At 40.7% G+C, this 15,601-nt stretch overlaps 1 pseudogene; it reads left to right on the top strand.

Annotated features, from left to right (window-relative positions):
• Positions 1-4,557: 4,557 nt before the first annotated feature.
• LOC147854621 (aldehyde oxidase GLOX pseudogene) lies at positions 4,558-7,176 on the top strand (annotated as a pseudogene).
• The last annotated feature ends 8,425 nt before the right edge of the window (positions 7,177-15,601 follow it).

Below are 15,601 nucleotides of genomic sequence, written 5' to 3'. Positions count from 1 at the left end.
CCATATGATTGTATATTTATTAAGTGAACACATGGAGTAGAGTTACAATAGGCAAGAATATTTCAATGGTGTCACTCATAGATTATACTTTTATCTACTTTCTAAAGTTAATCACATCAATATTGTAGTTGTCCTAGGTCTATAATATATTACCTTCATAGTTGGTGACATCTATGTGTATATGCTATCGTAAGCATTGAAGTGTCTACTTGTCAAACGAGTATCAAGATGTTATTTATTACACATAGTAAATACGTAATGATGAATCAACTGATGTCAATCACTTGATGAGACTGCATGTTACATGAGAATTAACGTTAACTCTACTTTTGTAGCGATGATATGTACACAATACCAATGATTAACTATGAGACCACATCACACTTTTAAAATTACTAGCATATAGGGATACTTGCCTAATGATGGTCAAGAAGAAATTGTTTTTTCCTTTGGCACTTTTAAGGATATAAGGTAGAGAGAAAACATATTATATATAGCAAATGAGGGTAACTTGCACTATATGGAGGAATTTGTACCACGACACTAACACAAATTTTCAATCTAAACCTATATAGTTTCTACGTAAACATATGTGGTCATGTTCTGAGTGGTTTAACATGATGGTCTACTTGGTATTGATGAAATTTAGATTGTGGGCTCAACGAATAAAGATTTGTGTGACGCTTTATTTCTAAACACTTGGGTGAGTCTCCTCTCTTGTACAATGTCTCACTTGAGGTGCCTCGATGCTTGTTTGGTCAAGCTCTACCATTCACTTGGCTAAGGACATGCCTTTGAACAAAATCTCACTTGAGGAGCCTCGATGCTTGTCTGGTCAAGCTCTGTCATTCACTTGGCTAGGGACATGCCTCTGATGATTCTAGATTCTCCTCTCTTGTACAATATCTCACTTGAGGAGCCTTGATGCTTGTCTGGTCAAGCTCTGTTATTCACTTGGCTAAAGACATGATTTTGATGCTTTTAGATTGAGGCCTATGTTGTTGGTTTTATGACAATGTTTGAGAAGATAGTTGATCCCTTGAAGCCAACGAGGAATGATTCATTCAAAAGAATTGTGCAAAACATTCTCTTTCATTCATTATGTCATTTACTTAAAATGTGTTTTCCTAAAAATATAATCTTATGTTTGTTATATGCTCACGATATCTTTAAGATTAAATGAAAATTTTGAACTTATTTATTATTCACTCTAATTAGACCTTGATTTGAAGATATTGATCCCAATTAAAACATGAGATTAATTATAGACGTAATAATAGTTGTTATGTAAATCAAGACTTAGAGGACAATTCAGGACTTCCATTTCAAAATGACAACATAAGGGAACATGACATAAAAGAGGTTTTAAAGTGTCAAAAACATGAAAGAGAATAGACACCTAGGAGTTTGCCTTTACGTCGACTTACAAAGTTCACCTTGCCATAAGATTCTCACATGTTGTAGGGATAAGAAGAGTTTTTTTGTTGCCATGTTGTTTTTGTACACGTTTTTACTCACGTACTATTTATGAGGGAGATATGAGAGATGGAGATCGTTTTCCTTTTTATGAGATATTGAGGATTGTGTCAGTTATGAGATATGCATAATGTTTTTGCATTTGATGGTAGAACTGAAGTTAGAGCATATCGACGGAAGTTGAAGGGAGTATCGATGTGGCAACTTTGCTTATTGTAGCAAGTGGAAATTCTTTCCTATGTGGAGAGCTGGTCTTGCCTTTTTGTGATTTAGCATGTCCTAGTACTTGTGAAGGGGTGAGACAACTATCGTACCATTTTTCACACACATTTATCAATATAATTGTGTGTTTCGAGAGTGCTTTCTTCATCATCCTCTAAGGTTAACATGAATTATGGGATTCAAAGTGAAATGCTTTCATGTAGTGTGTGAGGAATTGCCAAATGATTTTCCATGTTCAACAATTTTCCTGATGGATATTGTAAAGACTACACATTGTGGTTGAGAGAGAGAAAATGTGTAGGGATAGGGTGTGGTTGAAAATATGAGGAAAGCACGCTTAGGTTTTTGTTTGAGGTGAGGCATATTGTAGAAGAGTTTGATAGTTAGGCTTGCAAACTTGTTTAAGGCAAGAAAGACATGCATAGTCGACAAGTGCTAGTGTGAGGGCTCCAAATGCTTCCTCTCACATAAAAGAAATTTAGATCTAAGTTGAATAAAAGTGTTCGTGCATTTTGCGGATATGAGAATGGCTCTAGCATATATGGGTGAGCATTGCGTGCGTGTTTAGAGAAGAAGATGGTTTTGTAGTTTAGTGAACAATATATGTGATACAATGTGCGTCTCTCTCTTTATAGAAGAGATACATTAGTGCTGCAAAAAGACTCATTCATTAAGGAATCTATAATTGAGAAACCGTGAGGCCAAAATGAAATATCATATCTTCCAAACCATATCTTTTACCTTTCATCCATCCAAAAATGAATGTTTAGCTTTCGTTGTCTTTTGAGCACTTTATTCGATTCCCATGCAATTAAATTTGGGAGCATGCATGGAGTTGTTTAATGAATATTAAGCTAATGTTTCACAATCCTCTCCATGCATGCCTACATTTAAAATGGGAAGTCATCTCAAGGTGTAGTAGCACTTGTGGTATTTGCATCTCATCATTGGAGAAACATCATAAAGAAATGTGGTAGGATACTTTTAGACCTCTTCTATGTGCATGTTGAGATGCAATAACTTTCATATATCAACCTCATGGAGAAGCAATGGTAACCTCAAAGTGTAAAAACCCCATGGAGGTAGAGTGTCATCAAATTGTCGATGAGATATTTGTTGACACTCGATTTCACATATAGTCAATAACAAAAATGGCAAATTAATTCAAACTATGATATGATATATTGATGATTACTAGTGTGAAGCATCAACTAGGATCCTCTAAAACTGTAAGTAAAGGCAATATGTGGGCTTGTTAGTTAGCCTAGATGTTACAAGCTTCTCCTTGTTGCTAATATAATAGAAGAAAATGTCATTTAGATTGATTTATTAATGTTTATATAATTTCAATCTAGAGTATGAAAAAAAGAAGCTTGACATATTTCAAGAATATTAGCATTTGTCTAGCTATTTGTTTTTTGGAGATTAGCAAAAGTTTCTTATTTGTATTGGCGCACCAATCATTATGGGGAATTTATCAAAACTATTAATTTTATCTAGCACGAATAGATATTTAAAACATACATGTTGAATGCTGATGTGTAATCGGAGTTACGATCAAAGCTGTGTGTGCGCATGCATGACGTCTAAGTTCAATGACCTAGGATGTTATATTGAAAAACATGTAATCAAATGACCACGTTGACAAGTCGGAGGCTTCTAATTATAGGGCTTCTCTCGAAGAGAACATATTTCTAATTACAAACATAAGTATGTACGAATCGTAGAGGTTCCATTTGACAAGGACGTGTTTTTTAAGTTGCAACGACAGAGTAGGACTTTACAATGATGATGCTTCGTTGAGTCACTTAGTCCTAGCTTGGACTACCGTTGACATGAATTTGATATGTTAATTACTTATGGGAAGACCAGACGTGACCATTAAAGAACCAATGTAATGTTTTTTTATTCCGCAATATGGTAGTGTGTGCACACAACCCTAGGTTTCTTTCTAGGGGAGCTTTGTGCATTTGAAAAATAATGAGCAAGTGAATATTGAGACCTTGCTCGTAGTAAAGAGCATGTAGTGGTTATCCGGTGCAAACGAATTTGGGAGCCATCAAAGTAAGCCGATCTCAGATGTAGCCATAGTGAGGAAGTGGGGGGGTGGGGGGGGGGGGTTTCGAGTGTGTCATGATGTTAAGAGAGCATGGAGTCTTAACATGATGGGTCGAAGAGAAACAAGGTGATGTAGTGAACGGTGGACGATATGTAGAGTGTGCTCGGGCATGGTTAGCATGGACAATGCATGCGCAAGGAGGTCACACACACACACACACACACACACACACACACACACAAGGAGGAGGATTAGGTAAGAGACAAAATATAGTGACACAAAAGGAGGGGGGAGGAGGACTTGGTCAAGGGAAGGGTAAAGGGGAGTCCCCCTCTCACAAAATTGAAAGAGAGAGAGAGAGAGAGAGAGAGAGAGAGAGAGAATGCAAATGAAAACATCGTGTGTGTGTTGCCTTTTGTTTTATTGGTTTGGATAGAGGCCGACTTAAAGAAAAATAAGAAGAAGAAGAAGGAGAAAGAATGAAAGAAGAAGAAGAAGAAGAAGAAGAAATGTGGTGGGTTGGTTGTGCCGTCTCTCTCTCTCTGTCTGTCTGTCTGTGTGTGTGTGTCCCTCTGGCACTGTGAGTCGTGACTCGTGAGTGACTCAGGGAGGCTGCTGCACACCCACGTGGTGGCCCTCTTTCTCACATACACACACACACACACACACACACACACACATTCTCTCTCTCTCTCTCTCTCTCTAACTCTCTATAGCTATCTATCTATGTATGTATAATGTACATACATATAGATATATTATATATATGTGTGTGTGCGCCTCTATCTTTCTTGTCTCTTGAACCAAAATAAACACTTACTTACTTACAAGTTACAACTTACTACATAACATAACATAACTTACTTCCTTCCTTTCCTACATTACATTACAAGAGATCCATTATTCCAAGATCCATCCCATTCCTTCCTTCCTTCCTTCCTTCCTTCCACAATGTCCCTCTTGTCCACGGCGGCAGCGGCTTGGCCACCACTACGACTACCAATGATGCTTCTTCTGATGCTGCTCATCCTTGTTCCCTCATCGGCATGGGCGGCAGGCAGCTCGGCCGGCAGCTGGCACCTTCTGGTCGAGAACTCGGGAGTGTCGGCCATGCACATGACCCTCACCCACCAGAACACGGTCATCATCTTCGACCGCACCGACTACGGGCCCTCCCAGCTCCGCCTCCCGGACGGCCGTTGCCGCAATGACCCAAACGACCTCGCCCTCACCCACGATTGCTATGCCCACTCCATCGAATACTCCATCGCCCAAAACACATTCCGCCCCCTCGAGGTCCTCTCTGACACCTGGTGCTCCTCGGGCGCCTTCCTCTCGGACGGCACCCTCCTCTCCACGGGGGGGTACAATGACGGAGCCAAGGCGGTGCGCCGCTTCTATCCATGTGCGGCCCCCGGCGGCACATGTGACTGGAACGAGGCCTACCCTGCCATGGGCGCCAGCCGGTGGTACGCATCCAATCAGATCCTCCCCGATGGCACCGTCATCGTGGTCGGTGGCCGCGGCTCTTTCAGCTACGAATTCGTCCCCTCCCGCGGTAACCCCATCCCATTGCAGCTCCTCCGCGAAACCAATGTCGCGGGCGCCGAGGACAATCTCTACCCTTTCCTCCACCTCTCATCCGACGGGAACCTCTTCGTGTTCGCGAACCAGAAGTCGATCCTGCTGGATTACAAGAACAACCGAGTCGTCCGCACCTACCCCGACATCCCCGGTGGCCCCCGCAACTACCCGTCCTCCGGCTCCTCCGTCATTCTGCCCCTCTCTCACAACGATGGATTCAAGCGCGTCGAGGTGCTCGTCTGCGGTGGATCGCCTAAAGGCGGCTACGAGATGGCCAATTCGAGGCGCGGCCAAGTGTCCACCCTCACGAGCTGCGGCCGTCTCGTGATCACCGATCCCAACCCTCAGTGGGCGATGGAGAACATGCCATCCGCTCGAGTCATGGGAGACATGCTCATACTCCCCACGGGCGAGGTTCTCATCGTGAATGGCGCGAAAACCGGGGCAGCTGGATGGCTCAATGCCGCCAATCCCAACCTGAATCCAGTCCTCTACCAGCCCACCGCGGCGGTGGGCGGGAGATTCCAAGTCCTGGCCGGCACCGGAATCCCGAGGCTCTATCATTCCACCGCGAACCTGCTGCCCGACGGGAGGGTGCTAGTGGGCGGTAGCAACCCCAACGTGGGCTACACATTCGCGGGGGTGCCCTTCAAGACCGAGCTGCGGCTCGAGGCGTACCATCCCTACTATCTGGACGACCAGTACAACAATGTGAGGCCGAAGATAACCGGGATCTCGAAGGGGGATGTCGGCTACGGGGGCACATTCACGGTGGCATTTAGCGTGCCGAGCGGGCGGGTCGGGACAGTGGAGTATCGGATCTACGCACCGCCCTTCACTACCCACACATATTCGATGAATCAAAGGCAGCTAGTGCTGGCTGCGACACCCGCGGTTCAGAACGGGGCACGGTTTATCTCGACCGTCACGGCACCTCCCAACAGCGTGGCGGCACCGGCCGGCTACTATCTCCTCTTTGTGGTGAATAGTGGGATCCCAAGCCAGGCAACGTGGGTCCGATTCCAGTAGAGCAAACAGCAAGACCCCAAGGAAATCATCCAAACTTATGATACATAGGTCATCATTATATACATATAGACATATATATATATATAATGTGTGTGTGTGTGTTTGTGTGTATATATATATTATGTATACATAAAGAGAAACACACACACACACATCCTTCCTACTCCCATACATGCATATACATATTGGATAGTTCTTTACAATCCTTTACCTTTATTTATTTATTTCCTAGAGCCTACTTGATGATGGGTGGGTTCCCTCACTCCCACTCAACTATTCGATCGAGTCCACATGTCGGTGCTTTAGAGGAGCACCCATATGCATGATTCACTACATTCCTTTAGGACATCATCTCTAGGAGCTAGCAACATTTTGTGCCTAAGCCTATGTTCAGAGTCTCCTCCTCGACTCGGGCCTCTTTCCTTGCTCTCAACCTCTATGTATCCCCGAACATTCCCAACCGTATATGTTATTCGCCGGCTCGTATTTTATCCATTCTTTATCTACTTATCCCTCAATCAACTATTCAACCCATCAGTTTGTTGAGAGCATTTTGTTGTTCTAGACATTGGCCTTATCTCTCTTTACAAGCATTATAGTATACATACATTCCTTTGACATCGGCCATATCTCTCTACAAGGATTATACTACATACACATTCCTTCCACATTCGTTCATTTACATACTTATTATGCGTAAACAACCATTGTGAAAGAGAAAACTTATTATCTGGGATTTCTGATTTGATGCATTGTATTATAAAAGAAATAAAGTTGAATAAAGTGGTTAAGGAATTGGGTGGTCATGCAAGTGTATTTTGATCTCATGTAGTCTTCTCTCCCCCTTTCTCTATGTTGTAATGTGTTATCAATCCTCAATATAGTTGCCATTGTGATAGGATCGTGTGTGCATATAACAAAGAACTCATCTACCCTACTCTTGAGTACAACAATAGATAATCTATACAATACATTAACAATGGATCCTCGTGTCTTTGATATAGAAAAACACTTTGAACGGAATATCCTTATTCTATTTGTGTTTTGTCTTAGTATTATAAGTAATGACATATATACCTCACATGTTTTGTTATGCATTACATTAAGGCCATGATATTGTCTTCAAACAATAGATCAATGCATTGAAACATAAAATATGAACAACCTTTTTGCACCATCTCAAATGGAAAAATAGAAATAAACATTGAGCCTGTGGGCTATTGCTTGAGACCCCAACCCGAAAGCTTAAAAGATAAAATGTATACAATATTTACTAGTACACCATCATGTCAACATATTTTTTGTTTTCGACAATGAAAAATGTTAGAGTTAGTCTTGGTCCTTTTATGAATTTGTTATAGTCCAAAACGATTCTCGTAAATTATAGGAAAGAGGTTTGTCATGGGAGGGGGGGAGGAAACATTGGGAGTTGCTTTTAGCAAGTTTGTCATAAATTTCACATTGCAACTGTGAATTGAGCCATCCTTGACGTTCTAGAATCTTCACATATTTTGAAATATTGGTCATAGGATGGGGTAACATCCACCCAATTTAGAAGTATAACAATGTCATTAATTTTTTTATAAGATTCAATTTTGGCCAAACCCTGAGTGCAAAACGTTTCCCATTAAAATCATGATTAGTAAGCTCATGAACTTGTAGTATCGAAACGTGGTGCATCCAAAAGATCTTATAAGATGGATATAGACAATGTTTTCACATTGACCCTTAGCATCACATATCTAGTTTGTAATGCAACTACCCTTGGATTAAACAAGTAATATTTTTGTGATGATGATCGCTCAATCTATGAACATTGTATTGAGATATTTTGACGTGCATATCCACTCAACGGTTTCAAGTTGGCCACCACTTTGAATTTTTTTGTTCATGGTTATGATAATAAACATTAGAAAAGACTTGTGAAACCGGGAGAAACTCTTAGACTTGTTGCATTGTTGTGCATTATTAATCAACGTGACAATGAAGTCCAATTTGAACTTTAATAGATTAGTTGGAGTGTTGAGATTAGTGGACCTTATTGCAATGATGTCCAACTTAGTCTTTAATGAATTGGTTGCATTGCTAAAGTTAGTGGACCCTATTAACACGTCAAACTTAAACTTCAGTATTGTTGTCTCTGAATGAGAGAATTATTAAATGCAATGAGAAAAAAGGTCGAAAACCATAATACAGCTCATAATGTGTGGTCTCATTTTATGTTCACCATACATTCGTGACTATTCATAATTAAAGAGATATGAATTTGATCCCATCGTTAATAGTAATATAGTCAAAAGTGTGGATCTTTGGAAAGAAGCCCTCTTGTGTTCTGTCAATATGTCATCCCTTGAAGCAATCAACCATACCAAGCTATTATTTGTGTTTGATGCACTTGAGTTGCCTACTCTCACTTTGATTCTTAATCACAATCTAAACCATAATGCAACTCATAATGTGTGTTCTCATTTTATGTTCACCATACATTCGTAACTATTAATAATTAAAGAGATATATAATTGAAGCAATGAATTTGATCCCATCCTTAATAGTAATATAGTCAAAATTATGTCTCTTTGGAAAGAACTTAGAAGCCCGCCTATGTTATGTCATCCCTTGAAGCAATAAACCATACCGAGCAATTGTTTGTGTTTGATGCACTCAAGTTGCCTACTCTCACTTTGATTCTCAATCGCAATCTCTGGGTCCATTTCAATCAAATACACATCCATTCGTATGACCAATCTCAATCACAATCACTTTATGAATTTCTCTACTTGTTTCCGATTTGACTTTGCTAATAATAAGTCACATGCACTTAATATTTGTGGATAGTTTCACTTGCATTTATATTGTAAAAGAAGTTACATAATTAAATGCTAGAATAGTTTTATTCATCGATCTCTATTTTCTCAATGATGTACAAAACGTTTGCACATGTATATGCACATAGTTAAAACTATGTCATTCTCTAGCTTAGTTGAACAAGACACCAAAAACATTTGAGGTTTATTGAATTGAGTTATGTTTGGAGAATCTTTGGTGATCGAAAATGAGTAATCCAATTTGGAGTCTTATCACTAGAATTTTTTCGTAATAGTTATTATCATGGAAATACCCCTCTTTTTGTATGAAATTCGCAAAATACTCTGAATAGTTTTTGAAATATCCAAGGTACCCCTTCCATTTTCAGATTTTGAAAATAGTCCTCTCTCGCTACACAGACACACACAAACTCTCTCTCTCTCTCTCTCTCTCTCTCTCTCTCTCTCTCTCGGGAAACATGGTGTTACTCACTCTAGAGAAAGGCCTATTGTATGCACAATGACAGATGATACAAAGCAGCGGATCATACTCGAAAATAGTTGGGTATACCTCAAAGGTATGTAATGCTTTGTGAGTGAAGATCATACTATCTCACAATAAAATGCTTGTCGTAAAGCATATGAAGAAAGATTGAAAAATAAGGTTAAGGATGTGCCTAAAGATGGAAATGTAGGCAAATAGGGACACGTGACCTATGAGACTAACCCACGCCTTTTACGACTATGCTTTTGGAATTGCAATGGATACCCATGGAATGTGGGATTTGGCATAGAGGAGTTTACCAATGACTCAGATATCACACTTCTTGTTGAAACGTGGGAGCATAATACTCAAAGGATTCAAGGTTTAGGAAACCTTAATGTACACTCTTTGATATGGAAGAAAAATCCAAGACAAAGAAATGGACAAGGAGGGGTGGCATGTTTGATTAAGAAGGAAATAGAGAAATATGTGTCAATCATAAAAAATGATGAACATAAATGCTACATATGGCTCAAAATAGAAACACCTAATGATTTGCCCACGTTTGTAGTTGGATGTTACATTCCTCAACAAGATTCTAACTTTTATGCTTGTTTGGATAAAGATCAACCTTTTGCCAATCTAGAAGATGATATTGCTTATTTCAAATCCAAAGGGGAAGTTATTGTCTTTGGTGACATGAATGCTCGTACAACAAGTTTCCAACTTGATTCACAATAATCTTTCATGCCACATATCTCAAGGATGCAAGAGGATATGCAAATGTATAGCCGCTCTTCTAGCGATGAAAAAGATCTGGACCAATTTGGGAAGTTACTCCTACAAATGTGCAATAGTACCGGATTGCTTATTGCAAATGGTATTTCCTTATGGCCTAACACTAATGGTTTTACATGTAGAAAACACAACGGAAATAGTGTGATTGACTATGTGCTACTTTCTGAAGGTATTTTGGATCATATACATAAATTCTCACTTGGTGAATGGACACCGGAATCCGATCATAGGCCTTTATGTATTTATCTCAAATGTATGCATAGGTTTGATTGTGAGAAGGCTATTCACGATAATAAACAACCGCACTTGAGCATGAGCCTTAAGCGAGCGCCCATGTATTCCAAGATGGTTGAGGATTTGTTACAAATGACAAAGATACAACATGGTGCCACACTAGAATGCAAATGGGAAGCTTTCAAGAAAGTCATTCTCGCCTGTACACACAAATGTTTTTCAACCAACCGCACATCTTGGAAATGCACCAAGAAACTTTGGAAATGTTTGGCTGATTAATGACAAAACTGTTTGGATGTATAATGGAATCAAAGATAAGTGTATGGGCTGAAAAAAATGGTAAGAGAGCTTATGGACAAGCTAGCTTTCAAAAACACCATAGCACCATTGATCACCTTGTCACCCTTCGAGTATTAATGGAGGAAAGTCGCCTTAGAGGTAAAGGTTTATATTGTTGCTTTATAGACTTCAAGAAAGCTTTTGATATGGTATCTCGTGAGCATCTTTGGAGGCGAATGGAAGAACTTGAGGTGCCAAGTGAATATATGCTTGCAATTTCCTGATTTTATGAGAAGGTTATATGTTGTGTGCGCATCAGAGATAAACTTTCAGATTTTTTCAAAAGCACTATTGGTGTTAAGCAAGGATGCCCACTCTCACCAACACTATTTGGTTTATGCATTGATGAATAGGAAGAAATGGTTACCAAGTTTGCAAAGGAAGAATGTGTTGAAGAAGTTTTCATTGGGAATGTTGTGATTATGCTTTTGCTATATGTAGATGATGTAGTGCTTTTTGCAAATACTTTAGGAGATGCACAAAAGCTTATGAAGACATTGGAAATTTTTTGCATGCATACTAAATTAAGTGTCAATAGCTTTAAAACAAAGATTATGCTTGTGAAGAGCCAAAAAAGAGATAAACCATGCATTATATACAACAATGAGCCACTTGAATGTGTAGAAAGCTTCAAATATCGTGGCCTTGAAGTTCCTTCAAATCATATATGAAATGAATGTGCTACATGCTGCTTAGAGGCGGGTAAGCGAGCATACTATGCATTTGAGAACACATGCAATCTTGGAGATATTAAGTGTTGGGTCCACAAGAAATATATTTTCAACACTTTGGTGACACCGGTTCTTCTCTATGGGGTGGAAGTATGGGGCGGTAGCATCCCTAAATCTACATGGAAAGAGTTTGAAAATGTCCAAAAATATTTTCTTACAAAGTTTCTACAAGTTAGGAAACAAACGCCCTACATCCTCCTCCTCCTTCAGACCAGACCGCTTCCCATTGAGATCATGGCCATGGAAAGGGTTGTTGAATACATGCTTAAGGTTCAAAAAAGTCCCTCACATCAACTTCCTAGAATTGCATGAGAAGCAAGCAAAAAGACCCAAAAGACGCATAAAAGCAAAAATTTTGTGTTTTGGTTGGATGCAAGATATAGAAAAATGGTTTGGTAGATGGGATGCAAGACACTTGCTTCATTATGCATCACTAGATTCCTTTATAAATGAGGCCTTTTTGCAACACCAACGTATCATGACATGGGACAAATGTGGAGGCTCACGCTTCACACATTATACTACACATGTTGCACCTAACTAAAAAACCATATTCTTTTCGAAACGTGGAAACCATACACATTGATACATGTTAGAGCCCATCCCGTTATCTGCCATTCGAACCATTGCTTCCATGCGACTTAGCTCACATGCATTGCGATGTGAGACAGGGTGTTGGGGCATAAGTGATGAGAGTGGTCGACTATGCACAATTTGCCCTAAACAGGTTCACAAGTCTGAGTATCACACCTTGATACAATGCTCTGCCTTTAATCATATTCGATCATGCTTTCCACATCTCTTCGACCGAGCCCAATCCTTGCATGAATTTCTCTCACAACCACAATGTGCACTCTCGATTGCAACATTCATTGGTAAAGTTCTTGAACATCGAGAGTCACTACTCACTTTCACATGTATCACGTGAAACGTAATATTTTTGGTCTCATAGGTCACATTTGACCTTCGAAGACGATAATAGAATTTCTCTCTCTCTCTCTCAACACCAATGGTTTTACATGCATAAAACACAATGGAAATAGTGTGATTGACTATGTGCTACTTTCCGAAAGTATTTTGGATCATATGCATATTAAGTTCTCAATTGGTGAATGGGCACCGGAATCCGATCATAGGGTTTTATGTATTGACCTCAAATGTATGAATATGTTTGATTATGAGAAGGCCATTGAAGATAATGAACAACCCCACTTTAGGATAAACCTTAAGCGATTGCCCATGTATTCCAAGATGGTTGACGACATGTTACAAATGACAACGATACAACATGGTGCCACACTAGAATGCAAAGTCCTTCTCTCATGCACAAACAAATGTTTTTCGACCAAGCACACATCTTGCAAATGTATCAAGAAATGTGGTTCAAAGAAAAAATGGTTTGATAAAGAATGACATGAAGCTTGAAAGTGCCTTATGATTTTGGATGTAGTTAAAGATAAAGAAAATTATCAAAAGCATTTGCATGAGTACAAAAGGCTTATCCAAAGCAAGAGAAGAATATGGGATGTTACTCAACAATTTCTCCAAACGCAAGAGAAAGCGCGTGCATGTGCTAAAATTTGGGGAAATCTAAAGGGGAAACATGTTGAGAGTTATGGTGACTTAACTCTTCTTGACTTGTCTATGCATTGTGTTGAGATATCAAGCTCAACTAGATTTAGTTAGTTAGTCAACACACGTAACTTGAGTGGGATACATTGTAGATCCTCCACTCCCATGTTCATTTAATATAGGACTTACACCTTTGTACCTATATTCTACTCACACATGTGCACCTTTGCACATGAGATGTATATATACCTCATTGTGGGTATGTTTGTATTTGATGATGCCTTTTAATATACACTCTCGTTAATCACCCCCCATAATATTGTTCATAAGTGTAACTTCCTGTCTCTCTCTTCCTCTCACACACATACATACACATATCTCATAATCTTCCGCTTATCAACCACTCACATAATTAGATGTTAATTAATCCTTGCTTAATTACCTAATTATTAACATGGTATCAAAGCGTGTGGTTTAGCACATCCACTAAGCCCACCCGACTCTTCGTGATTGTGTGTTTGAGAGGTTGACGACAAATCCGGCTATCCGCTACCCTAGTGCCGCTACGTAGCACGTGTACGTGACCAAAGGAGGAAAAGCCAAGAAGGAAGACATTACATCAACATGAACACACAAATGGGTAGTTCACTCCCTAGTGAAAAGCTAAACCGGAGCAATTATTCATCTTGGGAGTACAAGATGAACCAATACCTAGTCGGCCAAGGGTATTGGAGCTACATCACTGGTGCACTAAAAAACAAACCCTACATCACAAACGTTAACTACCCAACGTGGGAGCAAGGAGCGAGCCGGGTAATGTATTGCTTGGCAACATGTGTCCATGAACACATGCTTAGCCACATTCGAGATGCCAAGACACCTAAAGAGGCGTGGGAGAATCTCAAGAAGATTTTCGCCGCCAATACGATGGCACGCAAGCTTCAACTCCGGCAAGAATTGAACAACATACGACAAAAAGATATGTCCGTGTCGGAATACACCGCCAAGATCAAGAGCATTTGCAACTCTCTTGGCTCCATCAACGTAAACATCGACGAAGACGAGATGGTTCAAGTATGCTTGGGCGACCTCACACATTGGTTCGACCCGATAAGGATGGCTATCCTAGAGAGAGAAAACCCTCCTTTGTTCTTCGACCTTCAATCAATGCTATTGGTCAAAGAGAACTACATCTGAACCAAGACCAAGACATCGAAAGGACAAATGTTCTTCTCGAATTCGGATGGTGGTTGAGGACGAGGATGAGGCAGTAGAAGAGGTCAATTCGATCCATCTCACGAAGGGAACTCAAACCTTCGACAAGAAGATGGAAGCCATCAAGGAACCTTCGGAAGAAGGGGGAGCTTCCATGCTGAACAAGGTCGGCAAACGAGGCCCACCACTTGCAACTATTACGGCCAAATCGGCCATTGCGAAGAGGAGTGTCGGAAGAAGAGAAGTGATTCGGTTTCAACAAGCAGACAACTCACAAACTACGGCACCAACTCTGAATACGACGACTATAGTGGACTATTCGTAATGAGACATAGAGCGAAGTCTATGACGGCCTCTGACTCCACAAGCACCTCCAACTCGGAAGACATGTGGTTTGTTGATTCCGACGCCTCACATCATATGCCATCACACCAAGAGTGGTTTCGTGCCTTAAGAACGCCGGATCAACCCAACTTCATAGAGACGGGAGATGACACCACACATCCCATTCAGCACATCGGCAACGTTCCATTCGGCAACGACATCCAAAACAATTGCATCAAGAATGTCTTGCACATGCCCACAATAACAAAGAATTTGGTCTTGGTCAGCCAAATTGTGGAGCAAGGTGTAAAAGAATACGTGTGCGGAAGCGTTGTCGCGTTGTTACGCGCGTACGTGGAGAAAGGCGGGACCACGGGGGCATCCCAAAAACACACCGGAAGCAACCGAAGGGAGAGAGAGAAAGAGAGGGAGCGCGCGCTTGACATCGACTCGCTCACACACACACACACACACACACACACACAGGCCGACCCGACTCACGCCCTCATGTACAGGAAACGCAGGAAAGGGGAAGCACCCGACACCAACAGAGACGCGAATATACACAAAAAGACGCAAATGTATATATATAAAAGGAAGAATACATTCCCGGCTTCGAGCCGGACCAAGGTAGGTTACAACAGTCGTCTGCTGTCAAGCCGCCGTCAGGGAGCTCTCGGCTCGTCATGCTGAGCGGGGTCTTGCACAGGAGGCCGAGCCAAAGCAAACC

This window comes from Azolla caroliniana, unplaced genomic scaffold (assembly GCF_043228905.1).
Source record: "Azolla caroliniana isolate FFs.n. ecotype wild unplaced genomic scaffold, voAzoCaro1.0.p SCAF_15, whole genome shotgun sequence".
In the NCBI taxonomy this organism is placed as follows: domain Eukaryota; kingdom Viridiplantae; phylum Streptophyta; class Polypodiopsida; order Salviniales; family Salviniaceae; genus Azolla; species Azolla caroliniana.
The sequence above is the reverse complement of the archived record's forward strand: the minus strand, read 5'-3'. Positions and strand labels throughout refer to the sequence as shown.